The sequence below is a fragment of the Aquarana catesbeiana genome, linkage group LG07, assembly GCF_042186555.1.
Source record: "Aquarana catesbeiana isolate 2022-GZ linkage group LG07, ASM4218655v1, whole genome shotgun sequence".
Classification (NCBI taxonomy): Eukaryota; Metazoa; Chordata; class Amphibia; order Anura; family Ranidae; genus Aquarana; species Aquarana catesbeiana.
Genome location: NC_133330.1, coordinates 276,601,821 through 276,617,056, shown reverse-complemented (window position 1 = coordinate 276,617,056; position 15,236 = coordinate 276,601,821). Strand labels below are relative to the sequence as shown.

Genomic DNA, 15,236 nt, shown 5'->3' with positions numbered 1-15,236 from the left:
GAAGCCCTGACTGTGTCCCCCTAACACACATGTATTGGGGATATGTTTTTTTCTGAGTCGTGCGTAGTTTATAGTTTAAAAAGCCACGCCCGCGTTTCGATGTAGCCACTCCCCGATGTGTGCACTTTGCCCAATGCCGGCCTGGTGGGCGTATCTGTGTCCCCACATGTCATTCATATCACACCTCCTTCGTTGGCTCCTCCCATTCTGGATGGCGGAAGCGCGCACGGCACGTCACTTCGACACTGTTCCCGATCGTCTCCTCAGACACAGGCCCCGCCCACCCCGTAGAGGCAGCGAGCTGGTGGTGCGGGGGCGCGCACGGCGCTGTGCCGGCGTCTGAATGAGAGAGGAGAGAGAGGAGCGAACGAAGCCACGGCGGGGAGCGGCGAGCATCACTTGGCTGAGCTGAGGAGGAAGAGAGGTGAGTGCGGGGGGCAGTGCTCGGGGTTATTAGAAGATGTGCAATGCTCGGGCCTCTCCCTCCACATTGTACCCCACTGACACCGAGCTCTGCATTGTCTGCACAGCCTGACACACAGCGGGCCATCTCCACCACACACTCCGGGGACCGGTCTCCATAGTGACACCCTATATACCCCCCACCATACACACTACAAGTCCTAATATACCCCCCACCATACAGACTACAAGTCCTAATATACACCCCACCACACACACTACAAGTCCTAATATATCCCCCACCATACAGACTACAAGTCCTAATATACCCCCCCCCACCATACACACTACAAGTCCTAATATACCCCCCACCATACACACTACAAGTCCTAATATACACCCCACCATACACACTACAAGTCCTAATATACCCCCCACCATACAGACTACAAGTCCTAATATACCCCCCACCATACACACTACAAGTCCTAATATACCCCCCACCATACACACTACAAGTCCTAATATACCCCCCACCATACACACTACAAGTCCTAATATACCCCCCACCATACAGACTACAAGTCCTAATATACCCCCCACCATACACACTACAAGTCCTAATATACCCCCCACCACACACACTACAAGTCCTAATATATCCCCCACCATACAGACTACAAGTCCTAATATACCCCCCCCCCCACCATACACACTACAAGTCCTAATATACCCCCCACCATACACACTACAAGTCCTAATATATCCCCCACCACACACACTACAAGTCCTAATATACCCCCCACCATACACACTACAAGTCCTAATATATCCCCCACCATACACACTACAAGACCTAATATACCCCCCACCATACCGACTACAAGTCCTAATATACCCCCCACCATACAGACTACAAGTCCTAATATACCCCCCCCCCACCATACACACTACAAGTCCTAATATACCCCCCACCACACACACTACAAGTCCTAATATACCCCCCACCATACCGACTACAAGTCCTAATATATCCCCCACCATACACACTACAAGACCTAATATACCCCCCACCATACACACTACAAGTCCTAATATACCCCCCACCACACACACTACAAGTCCTAATATACCCCCCACCACACACACTACAAGTCCTAATATACCCCCCACCACACACACTACAAGTCCTAATATATCCCCCACCATACACACTACAAGTCCTATTATACCCCCCACCACACAGACTACAAGTCCTAATATACCCCCCACCACACACACTACAAGTCCTAATATACCCCCCACCACACACACTACAAGTCCTAATATATCCCCCACCATACACACTACAAGTCCTAATATACCCCCCACCACACACACTACAAGTCCTAATATACCCCCCACCACACACACTACAAGTCCTAATATACCCCCCACCACACACACTACAAGTCCTAATATATCCCCCACCATACACACTACAAGTCCTAATATACCCCCCACCATACACACTACAAGACCTAATATACCCCCCACCATACCGACTACAAGTCCTAATATACCCCCCACCATACACACTACAAGTCCTAATATACCCCCCACCATACCGACTACAAGTCCTAATATACCCCCCACCATACACACTACAAGACCTAATATACCCCCCACCATACACACTACAAGTCCTAATATATCCCCCACCATACACACTACAAGACCTAATATACCCCCCACCATACCGACTACAAGTCCTAATATACCCCCCACCATACACACTACAAGTCCTAATATACCCCCCACCATACACACTACAAGTCCTAATATACCCCCCACCACAGAGACTGCAAGTCCTAATATACCCCCCACCACCACCACACATACTACAAGTCCTAATATACCCCCCCCACCATACACACTACAAGTCCTAATATACCCCCCACCACACACACTACAAGTCCTAATATACCCCCCCCACCACACACACTACAAGTCCTAATATACCCCCCACCACACACACTACAAGTCCTAATATACCCCCCCCCCACCACACACACTACAAGTCCTAATATACCCCCCACCACACACACTACAAGTCCTAATATACCCCCCACCACACACACTACAAGTCCTAATATACCCCCCACCACACACACTACAAGTCCTAATATACCCCCCACCATACAGACTACAAGTCCTAATATACCCCCCACCACACACACTACAAGTCCTAATATACCCCCCACCACACACACTACAAGTCCTAATATACCCCCCACCACACACACTACAAGTCCTAATATACCCCCCACCACACACACTACAAGTCCTAATATACCCCCCACCACACACACTACAAGTCCTAATATACCCCCCACCATACACACTACAAGTCCTAATATACCCCCCACCATACACACTACAAGTCCTATTATACCCCCCACCATACACACTACAAGTCCTAATATACCCCCCACCATACACACTACAAGTCCTATTATACCCCCCACCACACAGACTACAAGTCCTAATATACCCCCCCAACCAGGAGGACTACAACTCACAGTATCCATCCCCCTCTACAGAGAGCTACAAGTCTCAGATTCACCCCCAGTATAGAGAACTACAAGTCCCAGCATCCCCCCCCTCCGGTATAGAGAACTACAAGTCCCAGCATCCCCCCCCTCTGGTATAGAGAACTACAAGTCCCAGCATCCCCCCCTCCGGTATAGAGAACTACAAGTCCCAGCATCCCCCCCTCCGGTATAGAGAACTACAAGTCCCAGCATCCCCCCCCTCCGGTATAGAGAACTACAAGTCCCAGCATCCCCCCCTCCGGTATAGAGAACTACAAGTCCCAGCATCCCCCCCTCCGGTATAGAGAACTACAAGTCCCAGCATCCCCCCCCTCCGGTATAGAGAACTACAAGTCCTAGCATCCCCCCCCTCCGGTATAGAGAACTACAAGTCCTAGCATCCCCCCCCTCCGGTATAGAGAACTACAAGTCCCAGCATCCCCCCCCTCCGGTATAGAGAACTACAAGTCCCAGCATCCCCCCCCTCCGGTATAGAGAACTACAAGTCCCAGCATCCCCCCCCTCCGGTATAGAGAACTACAAGTCCCAGCATCCCCCCCCTCCGGTATAGAGAACTACAAGTCCCAGCATCCCCCCCCTCCGGTATAGAGAACTACAAGTCCCAGCATCCCCCCCCTCCGGTATAGAGAACTACAAGTCCCAGCATCCCCCCCCCTCCGGTATGGAGTACTACAAGTCCTAGCATTCCCCCTCCGGTATAGAGAACTACAAGTCCCAGCATTCCCCCCCCCGGTATAGAGAACTACAAGTCCCAGCATTCCCCCCCTCCGGTATAGAGAACTACAAGTCCCAGCATTCCCCCCCTCCGGTATAGAGAACTACAAGTCCCAGCATTCCCCCCCTCCGGTATAGAGAACTACAAGTCCCAGCATTCCCCCCCTCCGGTATAGAGAACTACAAGTCCCAGCATTCCCCCCCTCCGGTATAGAGAACTACAAGTCCCAGCATTCCCCCCCTCCGGTATAGAGAACTACAAGTCCCAGCATCCCCTCCCTCCGGTATAGAGAACTACAAGTCCCAGCATCCCCCCCCCGGTATAGAGAACTACAAGTCCCAGCATCCCCCCCCTCCGGTATAGAGAACTACAAGTCCTAGCATCCCCCCCTCCGGTATAGAGAACTACAAGTCCCAGCATCCCCCCCCTCCGGTATAGAGAACTACAAGTCCCAGCATCCCCCCCCCTCCGGTATAGAGAACTACAAGTCCCAGCATTCCCCCCCTCCGGTATAGAGAACTACAAGTCCTAGCATCCCCCCCCTCCGGTATAGAGAACTACAAGTCCCAGCATCCCCCCCCTCCGGTATAGAGAACTACAAGTCCCAGCATCCCCCCCCTCCGGTATAGAGAACTACAAGTCCCAGCATCCCCCCCCTCCGGTATAGAGAACTACAAGTCCCAGCATCCCCCCCCTCCGGTATAGAGAACTACAAGTCCCAGCATTCCCCCCCCTCCGGTATAGAGAACTACAAGTCCCAGCATTCCCCCCCTCCGGTATGGAGTACTACAAGTCCTAGCATGCCATTGTCTTCTATAGGTTAGAATAAGCTGCAAGTCTTAATCCTTTCTATGCAGCTTGGAGTACTACAAGTCCCAGCATTGTTCTTCATCTGCAGGTTCCAGTAACCCCAGCCCACTGCACCAACCATGGGGACCGCATGTCCCAACACAGCTCTCACCAGCCCCAGCTTGAGGGGGTGACAAGTCCTGGTAGTCATTGCAGTTGTGGAGGAACTACAAGTCCCAGCTCTCCCTGTCACCATCCCTGCAGAGGAAAGCTCTGGCTTTTAGCTTTCCTTTTGTCGCTTCAGCTTGGAAATCAGCTGTGACTGGAGGGCATGCTGGGACTTGTAGTTTCTCCCATGCTATTGTAGATTTCCCCCATCCTCCCCTCAGTCTGACCCTGGACCCCCTCCTCTTATCATCCTCACATTGCTGTCCCTTTACTTCAAAACGGAGTATGTATTGGGGGAGCAAAGCTGGGACTTGTAGTTCTGCAATATCTCTAGCTATGATTGTGCTGTAAAATCTGACGACTTCTGTTGGGGAGGTTTGGGGTGAAATTTTTTTTTTTTTTTCAACCAGAATGTGAAGCAATGCAGGACGGCAGAGATTCATTCTGGGATGGGTTATGTCTCCGGCAATTCATCTGGTCACAAATCAGATTGAATTATTAGTGGAATTAGATTTCCCTGTGTATTATTTCCCTGTGTATTATGGGATTGCGCGTTCTGTCGCGGAGAAAACATTTTATTGTTTCAATGATTAACATGTTTTACTTCTTATAAAACAATCGTCCTTACAACTTAAAAAAGTTACCAAGAGATTCCTGGTGTGAAGAGGGCTGAGAGGAAACTTAAAGCACCACCCAAGTGGAGCGCTCACCGGGAGTGACTAGATCGAGATCATCCTATGACGGATCACCATACAAAGCCAACACAACTTTGCTGGAACTCTCTCAAACTAATACGGGGTCATGTTTAGTGTGTGGCTTTGTACAGCCTGTAATCTGGAGTCATTGGAGAAGGTTTCCAGTGGCATGTAAACACCACTAAAACTGGCCCCAAATTTTACAGGGCCTCCAACGCATGTTGTGCCCAATGGGTATAGGGGCCCATTCACATTGGTATGTTAAAATGCATGGCTCCAACGCACGTGTCATGGTTCCCCATAATAGAAATAGAGCCAGCTCCCATATATGTACTCCATTGCAGTGTTTTGAAAAGTACGACGTGTTTTCAATAATTTTTTTTTTTCTTTAGTGCGTGCTGGGCGAGGGGGTGGGGGGGATATATGCGCTAAGGGAAATGCATCAAATTACATACAATCTAACGCAGCAAAAGTAAGCTTATATTTGGAGGCCACATCCCCTTGTGATGTCACCGCCCGGGGCATGATGGGGCGATGACGTCACATGGGACGTGGCCTCCAAATGATGTCATCGGGTGGCCCCGCCCCATGCAAATATAAGTCATTGCACACGACGGACTCAGCATTACATCGGGAGGGAGGAGGAGGAACCTGTGTAGTGTTTTATTTATTTTTTTGGTGAATGGGTAGGGGTATGATGTACCCCAGACTCGTTTACCTGGGGGGGGGGGCTGGGATCTGGGGGCCCCCTCATTAAAGGGGGTTTACAGATTCTGATAAGCCCCGCCCGCAGACCCCAACAACCACCGGGCAAGGGTTGTCGGGAAGAGGCCCTTGTCCTCATCAACATGGGGACAAGGTGCTTTGGGATGGGGGGGGGGCACGTAGAGGGCATGTGGCCTGGTATGGTCCAGGAGGGGTGGGGGCGCTCGCTCGTCCGCCCCCCCCCCTCCTGACCTGCCAGGCTGCGTGCTTGGGTAAGGGTCTGGTATGGATCTGGGGGGGGGTTACCATGTTTTTTGGGTGTGGGGGCCCCCCTTAAGATCCATACCAGGCTGAAGGGTCTGGTATCGTGTTGGGGGGGAACCTCAAACTTTTTTTTTTTACATTTTTGTCGGGGTTCCCCTTCAAGAGTCTCATCACACAAGTCGCACCGCAAGTCGGATCATCTTGATCCAACTTCTGGTGCGACTTCTATCCGTATCAATTGGCTCCCAAAGGGAACCATTGATTTTGAATAGAGGCAGAGAAAAGCCGGACAAGGCTGTGTATTCAGGCCTGGTTAAACCGCGTTTAACACCTTTTACAGCTCTAGTGCTGGAGTCTCAGAATGTGCTGGTCCTGGGTTTTTTTTTTTTATTTATTTTTTTTGAGCTTAAAAATGCCATGGTGTGTATGAGGCCATTGAATAACATGGAGTGGCGTTTTTTAGCTGCAAAAAAAGCTCAAACGCCGCTGTAAAAACATTCATGTGTTTGAGGACTGAAAGTTGTGCTTCCTACTTTGCACCCCTCTTGCTTATTTCAATACTATGTATTTAAAAAAAAAAAACATTTTTTTGTCCTGGTTTGTATTCCTGAATTTTAATATGCACATATTTCTGTTATGTTTGTATTTATGTATTTATTTTGTAATTTAAAATGTCATCTAGTTTGGCCGGTGTCCCCCTGATTGGGTCTGCGTCGGTGTGTTTAGTGGTTTTGTCATGTGAGCTGTGGATGGGAGTTGTCGGAAAACAGTTAGTTTTGTCACTTATCTTAGTGTCCCGTCCCCCCCCCTTCCCAATTTTTTTTTTTTCTTTCCTATCACTTAGCGACTGTTTATCTGGGATATTTGTTTTGCTTACTCAATTGAGTTGTTGCTGTGTTGGCGTTATTTAAACATTTAGCATGGGCTGTGCATAGGAGGAACTGAGATAGCTGTGCATTTACCAATGTGGCGATCAGGTTAGCTGGCCCGGTGTAATCACAGGGGACGTCATTTCCAGTAGTGAACACCTGTTCCCATGTGCTTAGTTGAAGTGACAGGTCACCATTTGTCATGAAAATTAGAGTCGGGGGGCCTGCTGTCCTGGCAGATGAGGCTGTCTGCTGTCTGTTTTCTTTGAAGGGATACTATGGGCACAGATGGTCGTGGGTCATTTGGGACCCTTAGATTAATGTTGGTAAATAGTCACTGGTTTTAGACAGCTTTATTTTAATCCTCATAGCGTTTTGCCATGACCCAACTTCACAGCTTTCAGGTCTGTGCAGAGCTAGGGCCTTTCATTTTATTTTGATGCAGACTGAAATGTGTTCATTTTTTTTACTGGGTCAGATCATTACTACAGTCTGTAGGCATACTGAAATTCAACAGTTATAAAGCTGCTGAAACTCCACTCACGGAAATGCAGTTAGCTTAAGCGCATTATTGTACCTATGGCCTTTTGGAATGACTTCAGACAATTTTTTTTTTTCTTTTTTGTGGAGATCGACATCGCTTCAGCTGTTATGAAACTACAAGTCCAATGAGGCGTTTCAAGACTGACAGCCTTTAAACCTCTTTCACACTGGGGCGCTTTTCAGGCATTGTAGCACAAAAATAGCGCATGTAAAGCGCCTCTTAAGCCACCCCATTGTGAATGCCTGAGTGCTTTCACACTGGGGCGGTGCGTTTGCAGGATTGGGGGAAAAAAGTCCTGCAAGCAGCATCTCTGGGGCGGTGCAGGAGCGGTGTATACACTGCTCCCAAAACGCCCTGCCCATTAAAATGAATGGGCAGCAATGCTCAAGTGTTGCAACACTGGCGTTATTAATCCTTTCTTCGGCTGCTAAGGGGGGTTATAACAACGGTTAAGCGCCGCTACTAGCGGAGCTTTACCGCTAACGCCCGCACTGCCTCAGTGTGAAAGGGGTCTTGGGCATGGCTCTCAGAAGAGGCATGATGGGATTTGTAGTTTCACCACAGCTGGAGTGCAGAGGTTGCCTACCCTTGATCTGTTTATCTTGAAAATTAAATGTGAAAAAAAGAATCTTTTGCTAATAGTAACCATTCAGCTTGCTTCATTTTCTGACTTTTAGCCCTCGTTCACACTGAGGGCGGGTTTGAAATTGTGCAAGTTCAGCTGAACTCACGCGACTTCAAACCCGTATTTCAGTGCGAGTTCAGGGGCGATTTGACAAGCATCTGTGTGGGTTCATTTACAGATGTCTATTGAAATCGCCCCTGAAGTCACCAAAAGTAGTGCAGAGACTACTTTTGGATATCAGTGCGGTGCTGCAAAGTCGGCATCGCATCGATTCGGATGGTGCCGTTGCCGGCAGTAGGCTCCTGTAAATCTCCCTGATGTGAACGTGGGGCTTAAGGGAAGGTTTCTGTAGAAGAACCTGCATTCTCATAGCAGACACTCATGTTAAAGACTAAGTACCGTGCATCTTTTGCACAAAAAGCACTCATTATTTTTTTTTCTGCATAGGAGCCTGCAAAGCATTGCAACTGAGATCAGTGGATCCCAGGGGCCAATGCATAGGCTCCTGCAGACTTTCTTTAGCCGCTGGTCTGTTCCAAGAACAGAACTTTTGTTTACAGGTGTCAGTGGACTAAAAGTGCCATATTTCCTGCCCTTGTGTTCTGTAGATAACAAGACCCTCTGCCCCAGTGACAGATGGGACTTGTAGTTTAGACATTCACATATCTGTGAATGAATGATGCAGCTGTGTGGGCAGAGACATGCAGAGCTTTACAAAATGTAAACCGCAACAGGAGCCGCACCATAATGCCGCATTGAGGCGCATTGTCATTCGCTGTCTAAAAATGCAGACGTGCTACTTTTTTACTCAGTGCAACTCACCGCATGTCATTGTTTTGAGTCACAACACGCTGCAGTGAATATACTTGAAGGAAGTGTCATTTTGTGAAACTTAAATTAAGTAAGAAAAAAAAGACAGCACCTTGCATTGTAACAACGTAAAACGCTACCCCTGCATAACCAGCACCAACCCGCATGTGTTTTTTAGCATGCAGGCTGGTGTGAGCGAGACCTAATATGACAGTTGGCGAATCCAAGTTTGATGCTCTGTGGCAGCACAGACTGACATGAGGTATATCTAACCTCTTTTATATCTGTTATACATTATTTTATTTACTTTTTTCCCCCGGTGTTAACATTCTTTACTGTGTTGTGTTTTCATGATCCATCCCATATATACAGATTTTAGCAGTTGATGTGGATGGTTTTAATTAGAACTAAATTTTAGGCAGTTGTGCAAAGCCATAAATTAACAGTTTGGTGTAACACATGACAGCTGCAGGATTTTAGGTGCAAAAACAATTCAACGGGAATGAGCGAGAGACATCTGATGGATTCTTTCATGTTTCAAAAATCATTTTCTGCAGTTTAATTATGTCTAGAGATCAATATGAACAGTAGAGGAGAATATAGGGCACATGAGGTCACAATTATATCTGCTACTGATCAGATCATAAGCAGTGAAAACCATTCACAAAATATTGTACAAGTCATATACGTTGGTGTCGTTTGCTCCCCATTTGCCTTTGTAAGATTGTGATGGTTACAAATTACCCTGGATCCTCATCAATTCCCTTGAAAATCAGTACGTTTAGTTATTCAGGGTACTGTTAGCAGCAAGCACAGCTCCATTTTTGCATAATGCTAGACTATACGGAGGTTTTTAGGTGCTGATTTGAAAACAAAAAGAACCTGGTGTTTTTTTTTTTTTTTTTTTTTTTAGGTATTCAGAGCTGTCCTCTAGTCTTTCCAGTGTTCTATATTCTCTCCAGAACCTCCTAGTTATTATCTTGGACTACATACACTGAACATCAGGATGATTAGTCTTTTATATTGTAGAGATCTGAGATTGTAAAACGTTGAGCAGTTTGGCATAAGATGTTAAACTGACATCGCTCCGTCAGTCCACAAAAATGCTGTGTTGTCAGTCCACATCAAGACTGACGAGCTGAGTAAAAATTCAGGAACATGTAAAATACTAGGTTCACATTGCTGCGTGTCGAATGCATGCAAACTTTTGCCTTCCTAACCCGTGGAGAAACGCACTGCTCTTCAGCAGATGCACGGGAGTGCTGTTAATTTCTAACATGCGTCAGCAAATGCGCTCATTTGTGCAAGTGCCAAGCTACATGATGCTGCAGCACCTTGATGTTCGGTGTATCTCACAATTTTTAAAGCTCCACTCTGGGCAAAAAAAAGTTTCCCCATGCAGTGCTTGTTTTGTTCAGGGGCAAACAGAAAGCTTATACTCGCCTGATCCTCTGCTCCAGCGGCAAACGGCACTCCCCCAGAATCCATCGGTGGACTGTTCCTGACCTCCTCATGTCCAGAGCAGGTCCATGGACTTGATGTCAGGAATAAAAATAAATAAGGGTCAGACATCTTCCCCGGGTTTCTTGTGGGTAGAGCAGCCCATTGAAATGAATTGACTGCCCTGCACGGTTGTGAACCAAGGTTAAAGGTATTTATTTTGCCTTGACATATGTTTGTCTGATGCAGTTAAATAAATAAAATATAAATGCATTACTGTGGGGGGTGTGTGTGTGTGTGTGTGTATAGATATAGATATAGATATATATATATTCAAAATTTTACAGGGCAAATTAATGCAAATATTCATACGCCTTGAAACTTTCCACATTTTGTCATGTTACAACCAAAAACGTAAATTTCATGTGATAGACCAACACAAAGTGGCACATAATTGTGAAGTGGAAAAAAAATTATAAATGGTTTTCAAATTTTTTTTTTTTTTTTTTTTACAGATATGTGATAAGTGTGGCGTGCATTTGTCTTTAGCTCCCCCGAGTCAATACTTTGTAGAACCAATTGCAGCTCCTTTTTGGGGATGCCTCTACCAGCTTTGCACCTCCTAGAGAGTGAAATTTTTGCCCATTCTTCTTTGCAAAATAGCTCAAGCTCTGTCAGATTGGATGGAGAGCGATTTAGGGTTGTTGTCCTGCTGGCAGGTGAACGTCCACCCCAGTCTCAAGTCTTTTGTAGACTCTAACAGGTTTTCTTCTAAGATTGCCCTGTATTTGGCTCCATCCATATTTCCATCAACTCTGACCAGCTTCCCTGTCCCTGCTGAAGAAAAGCATCTCCACAACATGATGCTGTCACCACCATGTTTCACGGTGCGGATGGTGTGCTCAGAGTGTGTGAAGAATGTGAAGTGTTAGTTTACTGCCACATATAGCGTTTTGCCTTTAGGCCAAAAAGTTCAATTTTGGTCTTATCTGACCAGAGCACCTTCTTCCACATGTTTACTGTGTCCCCCACATGGCTTCTCGCAAACTGCAAATAGGAATTCTTATGGCTTTCTTCTTGCCACTCTTCCAAAAAGGCCAGATTTGTGGAGTACAGGACTGATAGTTGTCCTGTGGACAGATTCACCCACCTGAGCTTTTTTTTTTTTTTTTTTTTTTTTTTTTATAACCTAACCCTGCTTCAAACTTCTCCAACTTTTATCCCTGATCTGTCTGGTGTGTTCCATGGTCTTCATGATGCTGTTTGTTCACTAAGGTTCTCTAACAAACCTGGGCTGGGCTTCACAGAACAGCTGTATTTATATTGAGATTAAATTACGCACAGGTGGACTCTATTTACTAATTAGGTGACTTCTGAAGACAGTTGGTTCCACTAGATTTTATTTAGGGGTATCAGAGTAAAGGGGGCTGAATACAAATGCACGCCACACTTTTCAGATATTTTGTATGTAAAATAAATCTTAAATCCTTTATAATTTTCCTTTCTTCCACTTCACAATTATGTGTCCCCTTTGGTCTATCACATAATACATTTACGGTTTTGGTTGTAACATGACAAAATGTGGAAAATTTTAAGGTGTATGAATTTTGAAGGCACTGTATGCTCTTTTTCAAGCTACAAACGCACACGTATATGTGCAAAATATGGTGCAGCTGAGCATGGTAGCCAATCGGCTTCTAACTTCAGCTTGTTCCATTAGGCTCCATTCACATCTTGGCGTTCATAATCGCGGGCGGAAATGCTGCGATTTGAAATAGCGGCAAATCGTGGGACACTCGTGCGATTCTTCGTCCCTTCCTATCGCAGCGCAATTTTGCCGCAATTGTCACCCGACGAATTGGCAGAAAATCGCGCAAACAGAATCGCGGGACGCCTCTCGCCCAGAAGTAGTAAAAGAACTTTTTTTTTGGCGACAGACATCCTGCGATTCTATTTGCGCTATTTTACCGTGATTGTCGCCTGACGAATCGTGGCAAAGTCATTGGAAGTGAAAGGGATCGCACGGGCGTCCCACAATTTGCCGCTATTTCGAATTGCGGGGAGAATCGCAGTGATTCTGCCCGTAATTTGGAATCCTAAAGCTTCCAAAGACTGAAAAAAAGACTGAAATCTGATTGGTTTCTATGCACAGCTGCACCGGATTTAGCATTTTCCATGTTTAGTAACTCAACCGCAATGCATTTGTTTCTTTTAGGAGTGATAATTTGTACTTTCACTTGTATAGGAGACTTGCACAAATACTTCTGTCCATGGCTGGAGATGAGCCACTTACAAGGTGCTGGACATGCAGCCCTGTCTGAAGAGCCTGTCCTTGTCCAGCTTCTATGAAGAAGCAGGCCAAAACATTTGCTCACTGAATCTGTACTCCCTTATTAATGTTTTCCCTAAAGAGACCATTTTTTGGATGCACCAAAAACTCCCCTTTCTAAAAGCTGTTCTGGATGTTTCTTCATCCCGTCATAGCAATGAACAAGACAAAACCCAGTTGCAGGCTTCTTAAAGCTCTAGTGATCTGTATTTATAAATTATTTTGTTTGCTTCAGAAAACAGATGATGAACTCCAATTATTACACTGCCCGTGCAGTTGTTAATATTCTGCTCACAGCAGTCTTATTATTCTCTGTCCTGTCCTTGTGACGTATAACAGATGTATAAATAATTTCTTTTCTCTTGTGTTCATTTATGTTATTGATTGAGAAACTTTCTTCCTTTTTTTTTTTTTCTTCCATTTCTCCTCTAATTTTTTTTTTTTTATTAAATGTTTTTTCCCATTAAAAAAAAAACAACTCACAAAATGGTTTTACACTGCTACGACACAACTGTTCTATGACTGTCATCCTACTTTGTCCTGCAACATCGGTCCTATGGCTGGGCTCACACTGGTACGACAAACGCTCCGACTTTGGGAGCTCATGTTGCATGACATGTGCAAATCAATGTTTCCCTATGGGAGCTGTCTTAACTGGTCCGACACAAGTCGGTCCGACTTTGAAAATGCTCCCTGCACTACTTTGGTCTGACTTTGATCCTACTTCAGCCCATTGAATATCGCTGAAGTCAGATCATTGTCTTAACTGATCCGACTTTGGCATGCGACTTGTGCTCTCAAAATCTGGAAGGGGAACCCCACACCAAATTAAAGGAAAAACAGAATTGGTTCCCCCTCCAAGACCATACCAGACACTTTAGTCTGGTATGGATTTTAAGGGGAACCCCCACGCCCCCAAATCCATACCAGACCCTTATCCGAGCACGCAGCCCGGCAGGTCAAGAAATGGGGTGGGGACAAGTGGGCACCCCCCCTCCCCTGAACCATACCAGGCCGCATGCCCTAAACATGGGGGGGGGGGGTGCTTTGGGGCAGGGGGGGTGCAGAGCCCCCCCACCCCAAAGCACCTTGTCCCCTGTTGATGGGGACAAGGGCCTCTTCCTGACAACCCTGGCCGTTTGTCCGTCTGCGAGCGGGGGGCCCCCCACCCTATGTGAATGAGTATGGGGTACATTGTACCCCTACCCATTCACCAAAAACAAGTGTGAAATATAAAACGCAGTTCACAGGTTTTAAAAGTAATTTATTAAGGCAGCTCTGTCATCTCTTCCGAAATGTTTTTTTTTTTCTTTTCTTCTCCCCTCTCCGGCTCTTCCCTGCTCTCCGCTGATGTCTTCTAGCCCTCTCTGGTCCCCCCTCTGTGCTGTCTTTTCCCTTTTGTTTTTCCTCTGTTCTTCCTCCGATTTGTTTTTGGGAGCGCATGACATGTGTAAACCAATGATTCCCTATGTGAGCCGTCTTACCTGGTCCGACACAAGTCGGTCTGACTTTGAAAAAGGTTCCTGCACTACTTTTGGTCCTACTTTGATCTGACTTCAATGATAATCAATGGGCTGAAGCAGGACCAAAGTCCGATCCTTGTCCTAACCATGACTTGTGACATCCGACATGGTGATTATAGCAGAAGTAAAAGGAATTTGTCACACTGGGATTGTTTTGATTGAGTTAGTACGACTTGTCTTTTGACCAAAGTCAGAGGAAATTTCTTATCTTGTTCATGCAAGTGGGATGGAAGTAGGACAGATTTCGCAGGGTAAAGTAGGATGACAAACGTACAACAGTGTGTGAACCCGGCCTAAAATTTTATTTTGTACTCGAGACTTGCAGCACTGTTTTGTTGTGGTTGTGTTTTTTTTTTTTTTTTTTCTTTAACCACTTGCTTACTGGGCACTTAAACCCACCCTCCTGTCCAGACCAATTTTTAGCTTTCGGTGCTGATGCACTTTGACAATTGTGTGGTCATACAACACTGTACCCAAATTAATTTTTATTATTTTTTTTTTTTTTTCCCCACAAATAGAGCTTTCTTTTGGCGGTATTTGATCACCCCCGAGGCGCGCGCTGTGATCCATAGGACGGCCTCTCGGAAGTTCAGGTCCGCGCTGTGGCCGTCATTCGGCTATAGCGCGGATGCCAAGAGGTTAATTATTGTACGGTACTGGATGTACAATACTGCTTTCCTCGTGTCTTATGTTTTTAGGGCTGCAGCCCATGTGTGGGCTACGCTATGTACGCTATTCCTGTACTGGTTGTCTAGGTACTCCTA

The 15,236-nt window shown here is 46.3% G+C and overlaps 1 protein-coding gene across 6 annotated transcripts in view; it reads left to right on the top strand.

Annotated features, from left to right (window-relative positions):
* The first annotated feature begins 228 nt into the window (after nt 1-228).
* The window catches only part of RALGPS2 (Ral GEF with PH domain and SH3 binding motif 2), a 397,229-nt gene continuing 382,221 nt past the window's right edge, over nt 229-15,236 (top strand). For 3 of the 6 annotated variants that reach the window (XR_012235342.1, XM_073593380.1, XM_073593379.1), the window contains exon 1: nt 229-424. The gene's annotated coding sequence lies outside the window, so the exon portion shown is untranslated. The remainder of the gene's footprint in view (nt 425-15,236) is intronic. The other 3 variants (XM_073593383.1, XM_073593384.1, XM_073593381.1) reach the window with 3 other exon arrangements.